At 44.0% G+C, this 23,310-nt stretch overlaps 1 protein-coding gene across 2 annotated transcripts in view; it reads left to right on the forward strand.

Moving 5' to 3' along the window:
- The window catches only part of KCNAB2 (potassium voltage-gated channel subfamily A regulatory beta subunit 2), a 240,356-nt gene that overhangs the window by 16,219 nt on the left and 200,827 nt on the right, over positions 1 to 23,310 (forward strand). The gene's annotated exons all lie outside the window — the stretch shown is intronic.

Here is a 23,310-nt window from a genome sequence, read left to right on the forward strand (position 1 = left end):
AGATGGATCCGCTCTGAACGCTAGTGTGAAAGTAGCCTTATTAAAGTGGCCCTGGAAAAAAACCCATTAAAGTGGCCCCATGTTGTAGGCGAGTCCAAACTGACAGAAGGAGCCAGGGACAACAGAAGTAGACGGGATCAGCAATATTGTAGTGCAGCACAAAATACCGCCCCAGTAAAACCAAATACCACAGTGCAGCACTAAATACTGCCCTATCTCCATACTGAGGACCTTGATACAGTTGAACTCAGGAGGGCATCTGCGGCTGCTGGGCAGGTGTATAGGTACCTGATGCTTCTAGCATTAATTCATACTGAGAGCATCAGAAATTTCCCTGTAGGGTCTATGGCCAGTCCACGCCGGGCATGACTACAGGATGGAACCTTGTGCTTCTGGTTCTGTCCGCTGTATAACTTGCAGCTTTCTGCCCCAAAGAGCTGATCGTGAGGGTGCCAAGTGTCAGACCCCCACCAATCTGGTATTGATGACCTGTCCTGAGAATAGACCATCACAGCAAAACTACTTTGTTACGACACTTCTCTAATATTCATTTTCCTTTAAGGGCTTCTGTCATCAGAAACATGGTTATTAAACTGGCTGACTTTAGACACGTAAGCTGAAGCTAGCAGTGTTTGTCCCTTCTTTCTATGTGCCTCCGTTTTTGTGAAAAATGAACTTTTATTTTATGCAAATGAGCCTCCAGGAGCAATGGGGGTGTTGCCCCTTCTCTTAGAGGCTCAGTTCTCCCTCCTTTGGCCACGCCCTCATCATGTTGATTGACAGGGCTAGGCAGAGCAAGTCATGTATGGACACTTTATACTTAGTGTAAATCACTGAAATAAGCAGGGAATGAAATTTCAGCAGTTTGCATGTGCTGTAACATGTCATACAGTGAAGGTACAGGACAGCTCGTCTGGGGCATCTTATGGGCTCGTTGGGTGACATAATAAGCACCATAGTTCCCCTTTTTTTTTTTTTTTTTTTTTACTGCTGCATTTTTTCGTTGTCTTTTTTTGGTATTCATTTTTTTTCTTTTCTTTTTTCTACTTGTACTTAATTGTATGAGATTACAAAAACAATAACGATTTTTACTTCGGTTTTTGCTGCTTTCTATATAAATATACACTGGAACACCTTCCCAATTAAAATATACCTTTTATTATTATTATACAAAAAAATGGCCTACAGCCGGACTACATGTAACAAGAGAGTCAGGAAAAACATGTACTATACATATTAGGTTATAGTGTATAGAATCAAGAGGAATAATGGTGATACATGTGAGTACACCCACATAAAGTTTCTCCGTATGTGATTCACAGATAGCTACGGAGTAAAGAACCAATGTTAGAGACTCATTGATCACCCAGTACATATAAGACCATCATAAGGTAACATTTATACAACATGGTCAGTTTTCACCAGTGTTGGATTTCCACCTGGTTTAGAAATATCTCATCTTTGGTGTTTCAGCTAACCGTGAGTAACCACAAAACACCCCATATTCAAACTGACCATGTTGTATAAATGTTACCTTATGATGGTCTTATATGTACTGGGTGATCAATGAGTCTCTAACATTGGTTCTTGGCATTTGATTTACTCCGTAGCTATCTGTGAATCACATACGGAGAAACTTTATGTGGGTGTACTCACATGTATCACCATTATTCCTCTTGATTCTATACACTATAACCTAATATGTATAGTACATGTTTTTCCTGACTCTCTTGTTACATGTAGTCCGGCTGTAGGCCATTTTTTTGTATAATAATAATAAAAGGTATATTTTAATTGGGAAGGTGTTCCAGTGTATATTGATTGTTTCTTCCCTTACATACATTTACCGCAAAGCGGTTTTTTGATGTGGTAGTGCTTTCTATATAAGCAATTAAAAGGGAAAGTTCAATAAATGGGGCGTCCACACAGCGTATGCCCTGTTCGTTTTACAGTACCAGCAAAGTGGATGAAATTTAAAGCAATATCGTCCACATGCAGCATAAATTGACTTGCTGTGCAGATAGATGGTACTGTATGTCAGTTTATGCGGTGGATTTCACCCTTTGTAAACCAGAAGATGAAATCCATGGCCGCGGCAAAATCATTGACAAAATCTACATGTAAATCGAATTACATCCAGTGTGAACATACCCTTAAACAACTTCTATTGCCTTTAAATGTATACCACCAATGGAAGACAATGATGTATGCTGCGGTATTGGCACACATTTCCACACCCCGTAGTATATTGTGCATTTTGTTTGCATACAAAAGCAGAATTGACTACAGTTTCATGGGTTTTCTAGGACTTTGATATTGATGACACAATCTACTGTTTGAAGGGGTGAAGGGGATGCGGCACTCTGGTGTACGTCCTTAGTCCCATGGCCTAGGAGCAGCTCAGTCTTAGGCTCCATTCACACGTCCGTGGTGTGTTGCGGACCCGCAAATTGCGGATCCGCAACACACCCACCCGGCACCCCTATAGAAATGCCTATTCTTGTCCGCGGCTGCGGACAAGAATAGGACATGTTCTATCTTTTGCGGACCTGAAGATCGGAGCCGCGCTCCGCAAATGCGGATGCTGACAGCACACTGTGTGCTGTCCGCATCCATTCCGTCCCCATAGAAAATGAATGGGTTCGCACCCGTTCCGCAAAATTGCGGAACGAATGCGGACCATTTGCGGACGTGTGAATGGAGCCTTATTCAAGTGAATGGGCCTTTGCTGCAATACCAAGCACAGCCACTGTACAATGAATGGCGCTGTGCTTGTATGCTGTGAAGAGGCTGCAGCGCTCACCAGACTTATTATATTGCTGATTGACACTCTTTATAGCGAATCACCAGCCTGTGTAAACAGAAGGGTAGTTACAGGGGGGGGGGGGGGGTATTTTGTGGTATCGGGTTCTTATGGGGCAGTATATTGTGCTGCACTGTGGTATCTAGTTCTGCTGGGGCAGTATATTGTGCTGCACTGTGGTATCTGGTTCTGCTTGGACAGTATATTGTGCTGCACTGTGGTATCTGGTTCTGCTGGGACAGTATATTGTGCTGCACTGTGGTATCTGGTTCTGCTTGGACAGCATATTGTGCTGCACTGTGGTATCTGGTTCTGCTGGGACAGTATATTGTGCTGCACTGTGGTATCTGGTTCTGCTGGGACAGTATATTGTGCTGCACTGTGGTATCTGGTTCTGCTGGGACAGTATATTGTGCTGCACTGTGGTATCTGGTTCTGCTTGGACAGCATATTGTGCTGCACTGTGGTATTTGGCTGTGCAGGGACAGTATATTGTGCTGCACTGTGGTATTTGGCTGTGCAGGGACAGTATATTGTGCTGCACTGTGGTATCTGGTTCTGCTGGTACAGTATATTGTGCTGCACTGTGGTATTTGGATCTGCTGGGACAGTATATTGTGGTGCACGGTAGTATTTGGTTCTGCTGGGACAGTATATTGTGGTGCACTGTGGTATTTGGTTCTGCTGGTACAGTATATTGTGGTGCACTGTGGTATTTGGTTCTGCTGGTACAGTATATTGTGGTGCACTGTGGTATCTGGTTCTGCTGGGACAGTATATTGTGGTGCACTGTGGTATCTGGTTCTGCTGGGACAGTATATTGTGCTGCACTGTGATATTTGGCTGTGCAGGGACAGTATATTGTGGTGCACTGTGGTATCTGGTTCTGCTGGGACAGTATATTGTGGTGCACTGTGTGGTATTTGGCTCTACTGGGGTGGTATGTGCCTTAATATGGTATTGCTGGCACTCCTACTTGTGTTGGTCCCATCGTCTATCAATTTGGATCTACCTACAACATGGGTTCATTTTGTTTTTTCCAGGGCCACTTTAAGTTCCCAGTCCGCCCCTGTCTGTAGTTCACCTGCATCACTACTCTGTTCTGCGGCACATGTCACTATTTCACCATGGGTGACTAAATGTGTTTGTGAAGTCCTAGTCTAAGACGTCCATTACATTTTGTAGCAGAGTTGTCCAGGATCGCAGAAACCCCGCCACACCTGTGCATAGTCTGTGCCTGATATTCTACCCCTGAACTGCAGTTCCCCTCATAACCCATAGAGGGGTGCTGTTTCTGTGACTAATTCTTGAAGCCCCATTTGATAACTGAGGTCCATTGTGCTCAATATCTGGATACCATTCACACATCGAGGATCCACCCCTCAATCCAGCTTCTGGGTATAGGTGATACGCCTCAAGTTTTTGGTTCACCCCCAAGTCCATTGGGAGTAATCTTATAACATGGAGAGGCCGATGTCTTGGTTGTCTCCCATATTTGATTTCTGTCCCCCCTTTGTCTGGTGGAGCTCTCAGATTCTGTTTATTTCGGCGGGCTGAGTTATTGAGGGTAACCTTCCGTGTTCTCCGCCTGTCCTATATATGCAGATTGGTAGAAGTAGACGCTGCATTCAGCAATCACAGAGCGGTCTAATTATCACCCGCCAGCTCCGGGCCGCGTTGCTTCATTTATGTTTGTTTTTATTTTTGGACTGACTGAATTTCAGACTTATCATTATTTAAATACAAAGCAAATCCAATAATGCTGGTAAGTGCCGGGGTGCTGGGCCTGGAGGTACAGGGGGCTAATGGGGAAATGGATGCTTCTAGCTATTCATATTATTACGTATGGGCGACCGATAGAGCCATTTCCATATTCTGATATTGGGACCTACTGATTATACATGAGATGAGCAGCGCTACATAGGCACCATTTATCTCTGTCACTTTTCAGCTTTGCTGGAAGTTCTTTCTGCTGTGCCAAACGCTGATTGACTGACTTATATTGCGCTCTATCTGTTTAAAAAGAGGTTCTTCAGCAGCTGCACTGTGTATTATACAATACTATATCCCTACTATTACAGAACATATAGAATCCACACCTCAGCTGCTGCAGAACCTCATAATACACACCTCACAGGGCTCCAGATGGCAACTAAAATGGTTTTGAAAAAATTACTTTGTCTTGTCGCCATTTGCGCCTAAACCCTCTGCTGCTCTGGCTCTTTAAACAGGTGGGGGCCTCGCAGCATGGAACCCCGAAACATGACAACCACTGCAAGGGGGAGAAACCGGGCCCTGACCAGCTGCAGCCTCCCCACAACCGGACTATTTTCTTCGGACTGATATTCTTCCTGTGCCGCCCGGTATCGCTGGTACTCCTGTCATCACAGCGCCAGCGGCGGCAAATACTGAGGGATTTCTGTAAGTGCCTGCCTGCAGGGGGCGCTGTGGTCGGGGTGGTTATGCTGCCTGGCAGTAATGTGAATGGCCAGGACTCCAGGAGGATGGCCCAGTGTGTGCCAGGTCTGCGGTGTCCGCTCTCCCTCCTCCGCGCCGTCTTCCTGGTGACTGCTGAAGTCCGGGCCACCGCGCTCACACCGGGACACGAGGAGAGCCGGCGACAGCGTGTGAGGCGCTCACTGCAGCAGGTAGGAGAGGACGGTTAGCGGTTGCCCTTGGCAGCCAATCGGACCAGTTCATGTTCTCTGAGCTGCAGTCTGACTGGTTGCTATGGGCAACTGCCGCACAGAGGATATGACGCCCCAAAATGTTCTTGTCTGGTGGAATAATTGGGGGTGACTGTACTGCAGGAACAACCCCATTCAAATTATTTAAAAGTGCGTTTCGGTCACAGAAATTTCTATAACAAATCTGCTGCATGTGAATACAACTTTAGGCTACATTCACACAAACGTATTTTGTTTCCGTGTCCGTATGTCCATTACGTAGCTTCGCAAAAAAGATACAAATTGTCAGTTTTGCAGACAAGGATAGACATTGTTACAATGGATCTGTAAAATAACGGATGCCATTTAGACGTCATCCGCTTTGTTTTGCGGATCTGCAATTTGCAGATGGCAATGCTCCAGATGGCGACCAAAATGGTTGCCAATGCGACTTAGAATTGAAAAATGGCGACAAGACTTTGTTGTCTTGTCGCCATTTGCGCCTAGACCCTCTGCTCTCCCTCTTTAAGAAAAAAAGGCTTTCATCCAGCAGACATACACTGCAGACGTCTGCTGGGTGAAGATCTGCCCCTCACACTCTGGCCAGTGATTGTATTGATGCCACTGCAGCCAAACGTTTTCATGGAGAAACCCAAGACAAGCAGCGGAGGCGGGGAAGTGAATGAGCCAGGACTCAGCGCCTAGGGATTACCAACGCGAATCTGGCTAGTCTGACAGGTCATGGAAATGAGTGCACAACCCCTTTATGTGGGCTGTAGCTTAGAAAACCCCATGCTCCTAAGCATCCCAGCTATATTATATGTATTTTAAATTTGACTCCTAAATTTTTCAGGTTAGGAGCCAATGGCTCCTTGATATTTTTTTTTGGTCTGGAGCACTGACCTCAGCTGCTGCAGAACCTCATAATACGCACCTCAGCTGCCGCAGAACCTCATAACATGCACCTCAGCTGCCGTAGAACCTCATAACGCGCACCTCAGCTGCCGTAGAACCTCATAACGCGCACCTCAGCTGCCGTAGAACCTCATAACGCGCACCTCAGCTGCCGCAGTACCTCATAATGCGCACCTCAGCTGCCGCAGAACCTCATAATGCGCACCTCAGCTGCCGCAGAACCTCATAATGCGCACCTCAGCTGCCGCAGAACCTCATAATGCGCACCTCAGCTGCCGCAGAACCTCATAATGCGCACCTCAGCTGCCGCAGAACCTCATAATGCGCTCCTCCGCTGCCGCAGATCACCATAATGCGCTCCTCCGCTGCCGCAGATCACCATAATACGCACCTCAGATGCTGCAGAACCTCATAGTACACACCTTATTTATAGTATGGGTACATTTTCCCTTATACTTGCCTCAGCTACTGCAGAACCTCTTATCGAAGAAGATGGAAGCACTTTTTGACCACCATGAATTTATATGAAACAGTTGCTGTATACACATATATTGTACACTGTATGTCACATGTATATCATTTTGATTTGATACAGTCCAATTTTTTTTTTTTTTTTTTTTTTTTTTTAGCCTTTCCTTCCAGTACAAATCCATTGCAGCGTCTGAACGCTTCTAGAACAGTATTGCCATAATTATCACAAAAAAAAAAGCTGCTTGCTGCTGACGCTGGTTTTATCGCCTGATGGTAAGCAGAAGCAAATAGTCTCAAGGGAAAGAAAACCCAAGGCAAGCCTAAACCCTGCAAGAACGGCAGTAGGACTATATTCAGCGTGACATTGCCACCAGGGAGATCTTCTCTCTGATGTGGTCATGCTGATGGCATTGCTGATATTACACATTGCTGAACCTATACCAGTCATGCCCACTCTTTGCCCTATTTGCTTGTGGTTGGAGTATGCAATTTAGAAGGCGGAGGGGCTGTCCTGTGGCAGTCCAAATTATCCCATTCATTATGTAGTTGATATAGTCTTTAAAGGGGTCTATGTGGTTAGTATATGTACTTTAAGGATCTGACTTCCAGAGATGTGTATTCTCCCTGAAATAACAATTCTGAAGAACTCTGCATCAAATTGACAATCATGCGTTACCATTCCCCTGCAGAATAGGGCATGTCCATGCACCCTGTTCAGTCAGCACTTAAGATTTCAGACTATGTAGCCATAAGCCTTATTGATAAGTGATATCGTTTTGGCTTTAGTTAAAGGGATTTTCTAGCAAATACAACGAGGAACAGAAGTATTTGAACACCCTGCGATTTTGCAAGTTCTCCCACTTAGAAATCATGGAGGGGTATGAAATTCACATTGTAGGTGCATTCCCACTCTGAGAGACAGAATTAAAAAATTCTGGAAATCACATTGTAATATTTTTTAAGAATTTATTTGTCTTGCACTGCTGAACATAAGTATTTGAACACCTGAGAAACAGCAAGAATTCTGGCTCTCAAAGACCTGTTACTGTGCCTTTAATAAGTCCACCTCTACTCCACTCATTAATCTAACTTAGTAGCACCTGTCTGAGCTCTTTAAAGACACCTGTCCACCCCACAGTCAGTCAGACGCCAACTACTACCATGGGCAAGACCAAAGAGCTGTCAACAGACACCAGAGACAAAATTGTAGACCTCCACAAGGCTGGAAAGGGCTACGGGGCAATTGCCAAACAGCTTAGTGAAAATAGATCAACTGTTGGAGCAATTGTTAGAAAAAGGAAGAGGCTAAAGACGACTGTCAGTCTCACTCGGACTGGGTCTCCCTGCAAGATCTCACCTCGTGGGGTATCACTGATAAGACAGGTGAGGAATCGGCCCAGAATTACAAGGGAGGAGCTGATCAATGACCTGAAGAGAGCTGGGACCACAGTTTCAAAGTTCACTGTCGGTAGAACACTACGCCGTCATGGTTTCAAATCATGCATTGCACGGAAGGTTCCCTTGCTCAAGTCATCACATGTCCAGGCCCGTCTGAAGTGACCGTGTGGATGATCCAGAGGAGGCATGGGAGAAAGTCATGTGGTCAGATGAGACTAAAGTAGAACTTTTTGGTCTAAACTTCACTCGTCGTGTTTGGAGGAAAAAGAAGGATGAGTTGCATCCCAAGAACACCATCCCTACTGTGAAGCTTGGGGGTGGTAACATAATGCTTTGGGGGTGCTTTTCTGCGAAGGGGACAGGACCACTGCACTGTTTTAAGGAGAGCATGAATGGGGCCATTTATTGTGAGATTTTGAGCAACAACCTCCTTCCCTCAGTCAGAGCATTGAAGACAGGTCGTGGCTGGGTCTTCCAACATGACAACGACCCGAAGCACAAAGCCAGGATAACCAAGGAGTGGCTCCGTAAGAAGCACATCAAGGTTCTGGAGTGGCCTAACCAGTCTCCAGACCTAAATCCAATAGAACATCTTTGGAGGGAGCTGAAACTCTGTGTTGCTCAGCTACAGCCCCAAAACCTGACAGATCTAGAGGAGATCTGTGTGGAGGAGTGGGCCAAAATCCCTGTTGCAGTGTGTGCAAACCTGGTCAAGAACTACAGGAAACAGTCGTAAGTCATTGGCAGAATGTTAGCAATGGTAGACAGAGATGAAGGAAGAGGTGTAGGGGTTGCAGCACTGTGGATAGCTTTGTGGGTGAGATTAAGAAGTTTAAATTTATACAGTACTGTATGGGCAACCAGTGCAATGACTGACACAGGGTGGAGGCATTGGAGTACCGGTTGGACAAATAGGTGACCCTGGCTGCTGCATTAAGGATAGATTGGAGAGGGGAGAGTCTGGTGAGGGTGAGGCCAATTAATAGTGAGTTACAGTAATAGAGGTGGGAATGGATCAGGGTGACAATGAGAGGTTTTTGTTGTTTCTACAGTAAGAAAGGGGCGGATTCTAGAGTTGTTTTTGTGGTGCTGGCGGCATGAGCGGGCAAGCAGCTGAATATAGGGTGTAATGGAGAGATCAGTGTCAAACATAACACCGAGACAGTGGGCGTGCTGCCTTGAAATGATAGTGCTACACACTGAGAGCGAGATATATTAGGTTTATACAGGTTAGTAGATGTGGGGAAAGACAAGTAGTTCCGTTTTTTAAAGATTCAGTTTCAGATGGAGAAATGATGTTAGAGACAGCGGACAGTCACTGGTGTTCTGTAGTACAGCAGGGGTGATGTTATGGGAAGAAGTGTATAGTTGGGTGTCATCGACATAGAAGTTGTAATAAAAACCACATCTACTGATCCAATAGAGGATGTGTAGAAAGAAGAGAGGAGCGGACCTAGGACTGAGCCTTTAGAAACAGCAAGAGGAGAAGTAGGGCCCGCAAATAACACGCTGAAAGAGCGGTTAGAGTGATAAGAAGAAAACCAATAGAGAGCTGTGTCTTTTTAAGGCCAATAGAATGGAGAATAATGAGGAGGAGTTGGTGGTCTTCAGTGTCAAATGCTGCAGAGAGATCCAGAAGAATGAGCAGAGAGTAGTTACCATTTCATTTGGCTGTCAGTAGGTAATTTGTCACTTTGGTAAAGGCAGTTTCTGTAGAATGTAGAGTTTGGATCCAGATTGTAAGAGGTCAAGGAAAGAGTTAACAGAGAGTTAGTGGATGAGGTGAGAGTACATCCACAGTGCCCCCATAACAGTGACATCCACAGTGCCCCCCATAACAGTGACATCCACTATGTCCCTATAACATTGATGAAAAATGTCTGTAGTGTTATGGAAACCTGCTATAAAACTATGTATATAAGTGAGGGACCTGTGAGCTTCTATTGGCTAATAGGTGTTATGTGACTGGGTATGTCAAAAATTCACAGATTGGACACAACCCTGTCCAAAGGGAATTATAGTAGAACGTGGTAAATATTACTAGGAGTCACAAAAAGACCACTATTCTAAAACATAACCTTTAATTATTAAATATTAAAAGCCAAAACACCCATAGTACAACAAAAATTAAATAAAAAACTAATGCAGAATAACTATTCCGCTGGCTTATGATTGTAGGAGGGTAGGCAGACATCTCCTAAGCATAGGATTGGGGCAATGTCCCTAATACTGACCCTATCTCTGCTGCCCTGCCTCCAAACGGAATAGCCGTCCCCAAAAGGTCTTGTGCCTCCTGATGGCCCTAAGGTCAACCTGACACGGGGGAGTATTCCAACTCTGTGGAATAGTGCCCTAAATATGGACCTGGACTAATATAAGTACCAAAAAATAACAACCAAGTATAATGCCCCAGATGGGGTGACAAGAACCACCCAATGCCATATAATAAAGAAGAAAAAGGGAAATGTGATATAAAAAGAGATACAACACGAATGTCCTTAACCGTCCCTACTCGTTTCACCTAGTTGATTTCAGGCTCCTCAGGGGAGATATCAACTTAAAAGTACCTGTCGCCTAAAAGATTGTCACTAGAGCAAAGAAAAAACAAAAAAATATATTTGTCAAATAACAATATAGCCGTTATTATGATAACTAACGGACTGCTAGATAGTCAATAGTTAAAGCCAAGAGTCAAAAAGTTTGTTACACTAGCCTATAAAGACACAGCGTTCCCAGCCTTTTATATTGTACCATAAACCTCCTGAGCTGCTAATATTTATTTATGAATACCCACAATGCATGAATGAATAAAATTGCGAATAGATATGAACATATTAATTAGGTAGAGATAATGCCCTTAAACAATGGATGATGATACTTGGCCATACACAACAGAGATATCAGCATATTCTGGCCAATAGAGTAGACAGTGCGCAGTATATCCTGATTAGACAATTGATACTTGCGTGCCCATGGAAAAGGGCCGACCCATGTCAGGTATGTATGAATCTCAGGAGGTAGGAGATGACTGTGTTGTCCGCAGATGATGGGTGTATTGGCTTTTAATATTTAATGTTTTAGTGTAGGTATGTCAGTCAGTCAAACAATGACATGATTACAGTTCACAAGTAATATGCAGCTCTGGAGCGCCTTCAGAAGTGGCTACAGGAAGCCAGAGTTGTCCTGTCAAGTTGCACATGCTATCTGATCTTCACGCAAAAGCACTTCCTCTAAGGCTACTTTCACACTTGCGGCAGAGTGATCCAGCAAGCAGTTCCGTCGCCGGAACTGCCTGCCGGATCCGACAAAACTTATGCCAACTGATGGCATTTGTAAGACTAATCAGGATCCTGATCAGTCTGAAAAATGCCTGATCAGTCCAAAAAATTGCATTGTAATACCGGATCCGTCTTTCCGGTGTCATCTGGAAAAACGTATCCGGCATTAATTTTTTTTCCACCTTTTTCCCGGTATTTTGAATGCCAAATCCAGCACTAATACACTAATTCAGGCAAGTGTTCAGTGTTTTTGGCCGGAGATAAAACCGTAGCATGCTGCGGTTTTATCTCTGTCTTGATCAGTCAAAAAGACTGAACTGAAGACATCCTGATGCATCCTGAACGGATTGCTCTCCATTCAGAATGCATGGGGATAAAACTGTTATTTTCCGGTATAGAGCCCCTAGGATGGAACTCGGTGCCGGAAAAGAAAGTACCCTTACCTTTCCAGCCTGCTTCCGTCCAGCACTGTTGCACCTACCCGTCCCCGGGCGGCAGCCAGTGACCTGTTGATGTGGCTACAGCGGTGCCATTACATACAGCCTCAGTGGTGTACGGCCGGAGACCGCAACGCTGTGTGGTACGTACTCGCTGCAGCCCGGGGAGAGGAAGGAGTGGCAGTGCTGGGTCGGAGTAAGCTGGAAAGGTGAGTTGAAGTGCTTTTATTATTTTGGCAATTTGCATTAATAAAAAATAACATTAATCAACCCATCTGAAGGCTAGATAAAGCCTTGTAGTGGTCCGTGTATGGGAGCACTTGATAGTATTACAGCATGTGATGTCGTCTTACTCATCTCTCACGCAACTGGTAACGAGGGCTCAGCAAGTGCACAATATCTGTGTATTCTGGAAAGAGGATTAGCACAATGGGAACAGAATACATGTTTTTTTGAGCGACCATCTGCTGACGCTGATGCAGAGGATTTATTGCTGGTAGGAACCCAAATATTTGGTAGCAAATTGAAAATGTGTTTCCATGGAAATACTTTGCCAATTAAGTTTCCATGTGGCGAAATAAGCCCATTCTATTTCCGGCCATGAACTTACCGTGGCCTTGTATGGGCTGTGGTCACAGTACTACCACCCTCAGCATGCTCTTTCATTCTGCTGTTTCAGTCATGGCATCCTGGAGGTTGTAGTTTCACAGCTGCAGCAGCCACATATTGCAGGACGCATACAGATGTTACTTTCATTGTCTTCGGCTACATTTCCCCACTGCAGACGTTTCTTGCCTGGAGGTTTACCTGTGTTCCGTTTGTTATATTGGAGGATGTCACCACATGCTTTGCCGCCTCTGTGCCAGTAGTGTGGAACTGGGTGCCCACCGCGAAGGTCCTGGCAATTAGATGCCCTGCCACCACCACCACTGATGAAACATTAGTTGTAGTCTCCTAAATATATCTAGTCACTCCTTATAAATATGGTTATAGATATGAAAGGGGTCATCCAGTCCAGAGAGCCAAAGAAAACCCTTACTCATCAGACTGTGTTTGATGGTCATGTGACCTGACTGGTGCCGCGTTTAGTGTTGCGTCACGACACATAAAGTAAAATTTTAGGCTTCACCCACACAATTGTATTTTGTATCCATGTCCAATCCACATTTTTTGCGGACTTCACACAAACCCATTCATTTCTACGGGACTGCAAAAATGAATGGCGCTGGATTTCTGAAGAACCTAGGGCGGGCCAGAGGGGTGAAAGGGGAGGGGTTTCATATAAAAAGTGCTGAGGGGCCTGGGCACCGGCCACTTGAACGCTGCCCTTGGACACCTTCAGAACCTAATTAACATATTGTGGAAAAGTGTTTTATAGCGAAAATAAGCGACGGACAGCTATACGGTAAGTAGCATTCGAATATGGGGACTATAATGCAGATCATGGTGTTGGTGTTCTATAATGGTCAGTTTAGGTGGAAGACTCCCTTTAAATTGAAGATTTATAAAAAAAACTCATACCCTCACAAACTGTAAAAGACCTCAATAAAGGGAGGGCGGGCGGGGCAGGGATGATTTTCTTTATTTCCAGATGAGGTAACAAACCCAGCTGCCGCCGAAACCCGTATATTTATGCCCCTCAGCCCAAATGCCCTAACAAATGACGGCCTTGTCACCAGGGCAAAAGAAAAAGTAACAAACAACACTTGCCATTAGACAAACTTTGACCAATTAAATAAAGGTTGCCACACCAGGGCAAAATTGCCCAAGCAGTGGCAAGCCCAATCAAATCCCTGTTGCCATCCCAGGCAAACTGCCTAGAGATGGCAGTTCCGGCGGGAATATTTCCCGCCAAAACCCAGCAGGGGAACAACATAGGGATGACCTTGATCCCATGTGGATCCCTCCTTAATGTCCAGGATCCCTCCATTACCTGGAAATGTCAAAACTGACTGGTGTTTATTTAGTTTTTATAATTGATATAAATGTTTAATAAAACAATCCTGGAAAACCCTTTTAATTGGCAAAGTATTTCCAAGGAAACATATTCAGTTTGCTACCAAAATTTGGACTGGCAATAACTCCTCTGCGTCAATGTGAGCAGAACACTGGTCAGAACCAAAACTCATAATACAGTCCGATGGGTAAGGGCTCATTCAGACAAGCGAGCTTTCAACCCGTCCGTGCATCGGCCACATTTTTGTAAATCGACCACGGGAGCCCATGTGCTACCCGTTTTTATTGCACACCCATTTATTTGAATGGCCGAGTCTTGTGGTAAAATCGGACCTATGATAAATGGTGCATGCTGTGGTTTCCTCTGCTCAGACCCATGGTCCATGCAGAAAATCGCCTATGTGACAATAATGGGTCAGGCTTCGGTCCGGTTGCTGTCCATTCACCTGGAGGCGCTCGTGTGAATGAACCCTAGGAGTTTCCCATGATGCTGAATCAGCATTGTTCTGCTGAAGTAGTCTGTTGCGAGCAGAACAAGGAATTCAGCTCCTGCTTGTCGTGCAGGTCATGTAAGACATTTAAGGATGGAAGAGTTCCACTTTAACCAGTTTTCTTAAACTGAGAATATGTAATGCTCTGACATCTCAGGGATGTGGACAAGTCTGGCAGATAATCAGAGGTAATGGACGATCCCTTGGGAAGAAATATCAATGCTAGCATTTTAAAACCTAATGGCTCCTCTTACCAAGTGACCCTTAATGTACAGTTATATTAACACAGTGCAGCGGAGGCCAGTTAATTTGGATCTCGATACAAAACATCCATTTGACCAGGGATGCCCAACCTGCACCCCTCCAGCTGTTCTAAAACTACCACCATGCACTGCTGTCCGGGCATGCTGGGAATTGTAGTTTTGCAACAGCTGGAGGGTCGCAGGTTGGGCATCCCTGCACTAGAGAGACAATCTACATAAAACAACACAAACACCTGATACATGTAGATTAGCTACAGAAATGACGAGGACGAGACGAAGTGTGCACTGACATAACTGCTTGTGTTTACCCCCCCCAAAAAAGTACAGTATTTCTGCATAAACACGAGGTCCATATGGTTATACCTAAGAAGCAGTGTTATAGTAGTAATATTCTTATATGTAGAAGGTGGTATTATGAAAGTTACATTTTGATATACAGAGGGCTGTGTTGTAGTAGTTATATTCTTCTACATAGGGAGCAGTATTATAGTAGTTACATTCTTGTACATAGGAGCAGTATTATAGTAGATAGATTCTTGTACATAGGATGCAGTATATTATAGTCTTCTACATAGGAGGCAGTATTGTAGTATATTCTTGTATATAGGGGGCAGTATTATAGTAGTTCTATTCTTGTCCATAGAAGAGGATAGACGTGTGCTGCTGAGCTCCCTGTAGGGAGGGGGCATGGCCTCTGACCCAGGTGGAGGGGAGGGGAGCTGGGCTGATGATCCTGGGATAGCCCAGAGCTTGGAGTGTGGCCTGCAGCATGGAGAGGAGAGTTTGGAAATGGTGGCTGGTGAGTCTTCTGAATGCAGCATTGTTTCTGACTTGAACATAAATGTGACCAGGAAGAATGTATTTAAACTTGAAATGAAGATCCACAAATTAAGAGCTGAAATTAGCAAAGAGTCTGATCCTAAAACAAAGCTGATGAAGTGCGAGTGTCTGGATGATTGGTGGCTGTACTGAAGGAGTCTGGAGGAAGATAAAAATATATCCTCTAAAATACAAAATTGGGCAAGTGACACAAAGAATATAAAGCCCAAGTTATGAAAAGAAGAAAAATCCTTAGGAAATAGAAACTGAATATGAGAATGGTTGCAATGTTGTGAAGCAGAGGAACCCTGTAATATATGGGGGTGCAGAGACTGGAGGATCACAGCTCTTGTGTGAACCATGTTTGGGGTCTGAGCCATCAACCTCCACAAATGCTGCAGAACAAAGTGTGCCAGACATCAAGGGGTTAAGTGCAGTGGACTTTGTTTGTAGCACTGATGAATTGAATTCGAGTGTCAGTCCTGTGCTTCAGCAAGAAAACTCTTTGTGCTGATATGGTCAGTGAGACCCCACTCAGTGCTGCGAGTGATAATTGAACCATCTGCACAGCATGTAGCAGAGGTTACAGACATTGTACAGGACAGTGGATGTTCTAAGAGCCATGTAGAACCTCAGGTGAATATATCCGGGCCCTAAGGAACTGCAGCTCTCCTCTCTTTTGAAGAAGAATGCACTATGATAAGCAAAAGATTAAAGGCTAGAAATTATCCAGACTGGATGCTCCAGAGAGGCAGAAATATAGCAATGCATAAAAACTGATTTCATATGCTCTTTGGTTGCAAAGATGGCCGAAAAAATGGTAAAAACATCATGGTGGCGGGGGGCTGGACTCTGTCCCTACCTTGACCTTAACATACAGTAAACAATTCTGTAAAATACGGAATATAGTAAATGGCTGTTTGCCAATTCTATATGACGATGAGATACTGTATAATGCATTAAAATCTGGATGTCAAATAGTGTCAAGGAGGGCTCCAACATTGTCCAGCACCCTGTCACCCTCATTATTCTCATCCAATAAGAATGCCAACAAGAAATACAACTGGCTTAGTTATAGGGGTTTCACCAAATGTGGTGGTAGCCCCTGTAAAACTTGTAACTATGTTGTTCCAATACAAACCTTTGAGAATTTTGACCATATATATTGGTGGTATATATTATCCGCTGCACAGAATGCGATCTCATATATGTAGGAAGTACCATACGTAAATTCAAAAATAGGATACTGGAACATCTTAACTATATTACAAATCCAACTGCTAGAAATATTTCCGATGTAGCAAGACACTTTGTGCAGGTTCATGCCCGCAGGACAAAGGGCTTTTGTGCCTTTGCAGTGGAAAGGGTCTTTGCACCTTTGAGGGGTGGTGACCACCGCAGAAAACTCCTCCTTCGTGAGGCGTAGTGGATATTTAGGCTCAACAGCAGAGTTCCTGCGGGTCTAAACTTGAAAAAAGAGCTCATGTATATTTACCAATAATATGTTGCAAATGTAAGTGAATAGATGCTTTCCCAAGCTGGTCAAATGGATCTCTCTATAGAGGATTTCTATGGTGTAGGGTTTAGGCCATATAAGTGTTAGTTACCATATGTTTTATAAGGTAGTTTGTTGTTCACACAGTGCGTTTTTTTTTTTTTTTTTCTAGCTAGAGTTTTGAAGCCCAAATGTGGAGACAATTGTTGTCTCATGATTAGATAAAACAAGGGTTAGGCCTCCTGCACACGGCCGTTTTTTTCCCCCCGTTTACTGGCCGTTTTTTGCATTCCGTATACGGTCCGTATACAGAACCATTCATTTCAATGGTTCCGCAAAAAAAACGGAATGTACTCCGTATGCATTCCGTTTCCGTTTTTCCGTTCCGTTTTAACATAGAACATGTCCTATTATTGCCCGCAAATCACGGTCCGTGGCTCCATTCAAGTCAATGGGTCCGCAAAAAAAACGGAACACATACGGAAATGCATCCGTATGTCTTCCGTTTCCGTTCCGTTTTTTGCTGAACCATCTATTGAAAATGTTATGCCCAGCCCAATTTTATCTATGTAATTACTGTATACTGTATATGCCATACGGAAAAACGGAAACACAACGGAAACAAAAAACGGAACAACGGATCAGTGAAAAACGGACCGCAAAACACTGAAAAAGCCATACGGTCGTGTGCAATAGGCCTTAATCTGGTGAAAAGACCTCAGCGTGGTGTGATAAGCATCTACAATTTGATGATGTGTGTTTAGGTAACAGGTGAAAATCATGATGGAGTGACCAATGGAGGAGGCTTTTCCCTCCCCTTGGTTTTCGAGAGGAGGGACTAATGCACATTCAAATTCATGCTCTCCATCGTGATACTTTGTTACGACTAAGAACTATATGTCTGAAACGCGTTAACAATCACTGTATGCAAAGTGGATGTGTCTGCTGTACCATTTATTATACATAATAAAGGAGAAGTTTTAGAGGACTTTTATTGAATCCGAAGCCGTTTTTCCTTATATCTTCTGCGCTGCCTTAATTGGGACTCACCCAAGGCTTCAGGAGTCGGGAACAATACAGACCGGACAGGTGAGCTGGAAAAAGTATGTGTGCAATTACAGGACCCTCAGCTCTCCACAGTGCAGGCAGCATAGCAGACAGGACTATCTGCAGCACCATCAGAGGACCGTAAGACTGCAGCTGAGGAGAGGCCGAGTACTGATCCATCTGTTGAACAACCGCAGTACAGGAGACTGTTCTCTAATGTCTCCAGGTGGGCGAAGTCCCCACCTCAGAGAAGGAACGCAGTCAGAATCAGGTTCACAGGACTAGAGGAGAACATCCCCTCCAGACTGTACATTGGGAAAATTCTTCTGAAAGAGTTCATGAAGTTTAATGCTTCGGAGGTGTACGCTCTGATCCATATTCCTTCCACCAGGAATTATGACGTCAAATTTAAGCTTCAGTACAGTCTGGATTTATTCTGGAGCATTTATAATGATACTGAAGAGAACAAGATTTGGGAGCACCTCAGAGTGATCCAGCTGTCTAGACCCCAGGTGGTCATGGCCACTGTCCTCTTCCAGTCAGAGGTGGTCGCGCTGGCAGATCTGAAGCTCTGGCTGAACAGACAGTGTATAGTTTAAAGCCGACCAACAAAAATCTATGATAAGGAGGGTATATGGAATGGAGGCTACACTGTCAGAGTTCAGCTCGTCCAACACAACGGGGTGACCAGCCATCTGCCGCACTCCTTCTACCTGGGCTCTGAGAGAGGGATATGTTATTACCCTGGGCAGCCACTTCGCCCATAGCTGCTCTCACACCAAGTGCTCATTATGTGGACAGTTGGGGCATGTAAAGGACGAGTGCACAGGCCCGGTCAGCTGTAACCTGTGCTTAGGACAGGGCCACACGTTCCGGGACTGTCCGCACGCGGAACACAACAAGATTACTGAGATGATGTTCAAAGAAAACATTGAGGAAGACCAGGAGGATGTCGCTGCAACTACAGATGTAGTCCCAGAAACTGCCAATCCTAATGCTGTTAGAAGGCAAGATACCAGTGACCCTGCTGTAGAGACTGATGTGCCACCCATAGGTGCTGCTTCACAAATATCACCAGCCACTGAAGAGAAATTCCTTCCAAAAAAAAATATTCAAAAAAATGGTCCGTAAATTACTGAAACAAAAGCTCAGCATGTCTGAAGAACCAGCTGCCACCAGAGTCCACCTGAACAGAGGCCCTGTGTGTCTACAGAACCAGCTAACCCTGCAGTGGTCACACTTGTAGAACCAACTGATCCAGCCACAGAGACCATGTCCACAGAGTCAGCCGTACCAGCCACAGAGACCATGTCCACAGAGCCAGCTGTACCAGCCACAGAGACCATGTCCACAGAGCCAGCTGGTCCAGCCATAGAGACCAGTGTGGATGATGATGCGTTCCAAACAATAAAAAGGAAAAACAGCATAGTGAAGAGAACACCTGAGCTATCGGTACTAGAAGTAGCTTCTGGACGTTAGTCAGTGCACTGGGAGAAGAAGATCAGAAGGAAGAGGCACAAATGGAGCAAGTTCGTTCACTCAATCCTGAGGATGACCCTCAGAAAGAGGATCTTGTTTCCTCAGTGTCCACCAAAAGATGGGGCACTACAGGTCACAGCAGTGGGAGGAGGAAAAAAAAAAGGCAAAGAAATGTGACCTGAATAAAACTGCAAAAAAACCTCTAAGGCTACTTTCACACTAGCGTCGGGGCTCCACTTGTGAGCTCCGTTTGAAGAGTCTCACAAGCGGCCCCGAACGCATCCATCCAGCTACTAATGCATTCTGAGTGGATGCGGATCCGCTCAGAATGCATCAGTCTGGCAGCATTCAGCCTCCGCTCAGCAAGCGGACATCGGAACGCTGCTTGCAGCGTTCGGGTGTCCGCCTGGCCGTGCGGAGGCAAACGGATCCGTCCAGACTTACAATGTAAGTCAATGGGGACGGATCCGTTTGAATTTGACACTATATGGCTCAATTTTCAAACTGATCCGTCCCCCATTGACTTTCAATGTAAAGTCTGGACGGATCCATCTGAAGCTATTTTCACACTTAGAATTGTTTCTACAATATAATGCAGACGGATCCGTTCTGAACGGATCCAAAGTCTGCATTATATGAGCGGATCCATCTGGGCAGACCCCAGACGGATCCGCTCTGAACGCAAGTGTGAAAGTAGCCTTAATGTGAACAGTGTAAAACTAAGAACAGGCGGCAGGCGAGTTTCTCAGCAGAGATCTGATGTTTTCTCCATCCATACAGGAGACTTATCTGAAGAGCAATGCTCATGAGTTTGCAGCCAGGAGACAAGAAGCGTCTTTCTGGTCCTTTGTGCTGGAGAGAAATTATTGTGCGATAAGATAGAAGTTGAGAAAAATAACTACAATAATGTGTAGTGGAGGAACATCCATGTGTCAGCATTTGTATAATGTTTATGATGCTTATGTAATGTAACTTTATTTCAGTTATTTTCTGTTACTTTATTGTAAATATATTGTAATATTTTGTTGCTTGATTGTAGTTCTTGTCCATAGTGGATAATATTATAGTAGTTATATTCTTGTACATAAGAGGCAGTATTACAGTATATTCTTGTATATAGGGGGAAGTATTATATTAGTTATAGTCTTGTACATAGGAGGCAGTATTATAGTAGTTATATTCTTGTACATAGGAGGCAGTATTATAGTAGTTATATTCTTGTATATAGGAGGCAGTATTATATTAGTTAGTCAGGTCCATAAATATTGGGACATCGACACAATTCTAACATTTTTGGCTCTATACACCACCACAATGGATTTGAAATTAAACTAAGATGTGCTTTAACTGCAGACTGTCAGCTTTAATTTGAGGGTATTTACATCCAAATCAGGTGAACGGTGTAGGAATTACGACAGTTTGCATATGTGCCTCCCACTTGTTAAGGGACCAAAAGTAAAGGGACGGAATAATAATCAGAAATAAAACGCACGCCGAAACGCGCGTTGGGGTAGCGCCATCCTGGTTCTCTGTGTCCACACTAGGTCCATTTTTAGGTAAGTACCAGGTCATTGTCTTCCTCCCACGGCTTTGTGCCGCCGATGTTGAGATTCCTCACTTGGCTTTTTCATTGTTTTGCTGGTTTCATACTATTCTTGTATTACCATCTGGGTCAGCACACTATGCACTACAGCCGTGGTTGGTCTCTTCATTGATCTTTACCTTACCTCATACCATTACTCATATACTGTATTTTCTGTATCCGGTTCATGAGCTGGTCATTGTACCTTATATATTTATCTTTCATGATTCTATCATTATTATTTATGTAATTTGTGACCTGTGTGTTCATCCAGGGTGGCGCTTGTTCTCTCCTTTCCCTGTTCCCCCCTCCCTGTCTTTGGCATCAACTGTATATGTGTCTTTTTATCATGTTCTTGATTTAATAAAATATTAATTTTATTATCATTTTTGGTACTCTGAGCTTCCTTCCTTTCCTTTTCTGTCAAACTTTTTAATACTTGGTTGCAAATCCTTTGCAGTCAATTACAGCCTAAAGTCTGCAACGCATAGACATCACCAGACGCTGGGTTTCATCCCTGGTGATGCTCTGCCAGGCCTCTACTGCAACTGTCTTCAGTTCCTGCTTGTTCTTGGGGCATTTTCCCTTCAGTTTTGTCTTCAGCAAGTGAAATGCATGCTCAATCGGATTCAGGTCAGGTGATTGACTTGGCCATTGCATAACATTCCACTTCTTTCCCTTAAAAAACTCTTTGGTTGCTTTTGCACTATGCTTTGGGTCATTGTCCATCTGCACTGTCAAGCGCCGTCCAATGAAGCATTTTGCTGAATATGAGCAGATAATATTGCCCGAAACACTTCAGAATTCATCCTGCTGCTTTTGTCATCAATAAATACAAGAGAACCAGTTCCATTGGCAGCCATACATGCCCACGCCATGACACTACCACCACCATGCTTCACTGATGAGGTGGTATGCTTAGGATCATGAGCAGTTCCTTTCCTTCTCCATACTCTTCTCTTCCCATCACTCTGGTACAAGTTGATCTTGGTCTCATCTGTCCATAGGATGTTGTTCCAAAACTGTGAAGGCTTTTTTAGATGTCATTTGTCAAACTGTAATCTGGCCTTCCTGTTTTTGAGGCTCACCAATGGTTTACATCTTGTGGTGAACCCTCTGTATTCACTCTGGTGAAGTCTTCTCTTGACTGTTGACTATGACACACATACACCTACCTCCTGGAGAGTGTTCTTGATCTGGCCAACTGTTGTGAAGGGTGTTTTCTTCACCAGGAAAATAATTCTTCAGTCATCTACCACAGTTGTTTTCCGTGGTCTTCCGGATCTTTTGGTGTTGCTGAGCTCACCGATGTGTTCTTTCTTATTAAGAATGTTCCATACAGTTGTTTTGGCCACGCCTTATGTTTGCGATCTCTCTGATGGGTTTGTTTTTGTTTTTTCAGCCTAATGATGGCTTGCTTCACTGATAGTGACAGCTCTTTGGATCTCATCTTGAGATTTGACAGCAACAGATTCCAAATGCAAATAGCACACTTGAAATTAACTCTGGACCTTTTATCTGCTCATTGTAATTGAAATAATGAGGAAATAACAAACGCCTGGCCATGGAACAGCTGAGAAGCCAATTGACCAATTACTTTTGGTCCATTAACAAGTGGGAGGCACATATGTAAACTGTTGTAATTCCTACACCGTTCACCTGATTTGGATGTAAATACCCTCAAATTAAAGCTGACAGTCTGCAGGTAAAGCACATCTTGTTTGTTTCTTTTCAAATCCATTGTGGTGGTGTATAGAGCCAAAAATGTTAGAATTGTGTCAATGTCCCAATATTTATGGACCTGACTGTATATTCTTGTACATAGGGGGCAGTATTATAATAGTTATATTCTTGTACATAGGGGGCAATATTATAATAGTTATATTCTTGTACATAGGGGGCAATATTATAATAGTTATATTCTTGTACATAGGGGGCAGTATTATAATAGTTATATTCTTGTACATAGGGGGCAATATTATAATAGTTATATTCTTGTACATAGGGGGCAGTATTTTAGTAGATCTATTCTTGTACATAGGGGGCAGTATTATAGTAGATATATCCTTGTACATAGGGGGCAGTATTATAGTAGATATATCCTTGTACATAGGGGGCAGTATTATAGTAGATATATTCTTGTACATAGGGGGCAGTATTTTTTGTAGTTATCTTCTTGTACATAGGAGGCTGTATTTTATAGTGGTTAT

The sequence above is a fragment of the Bufo bufo genome, chromosome 1 (genome assembly GCF_905171765.1).
Source record: "Bufo bufo chromosome 1, aBufBuf1.1, whole genome shotgun sequence".
In the NCBI taxonomy this organism is placed as follows: Eukaryota; Metazoa; Chordata; class Amphibia; order Anura; family Bufonidae; genus Bufo; species Bufo bufo.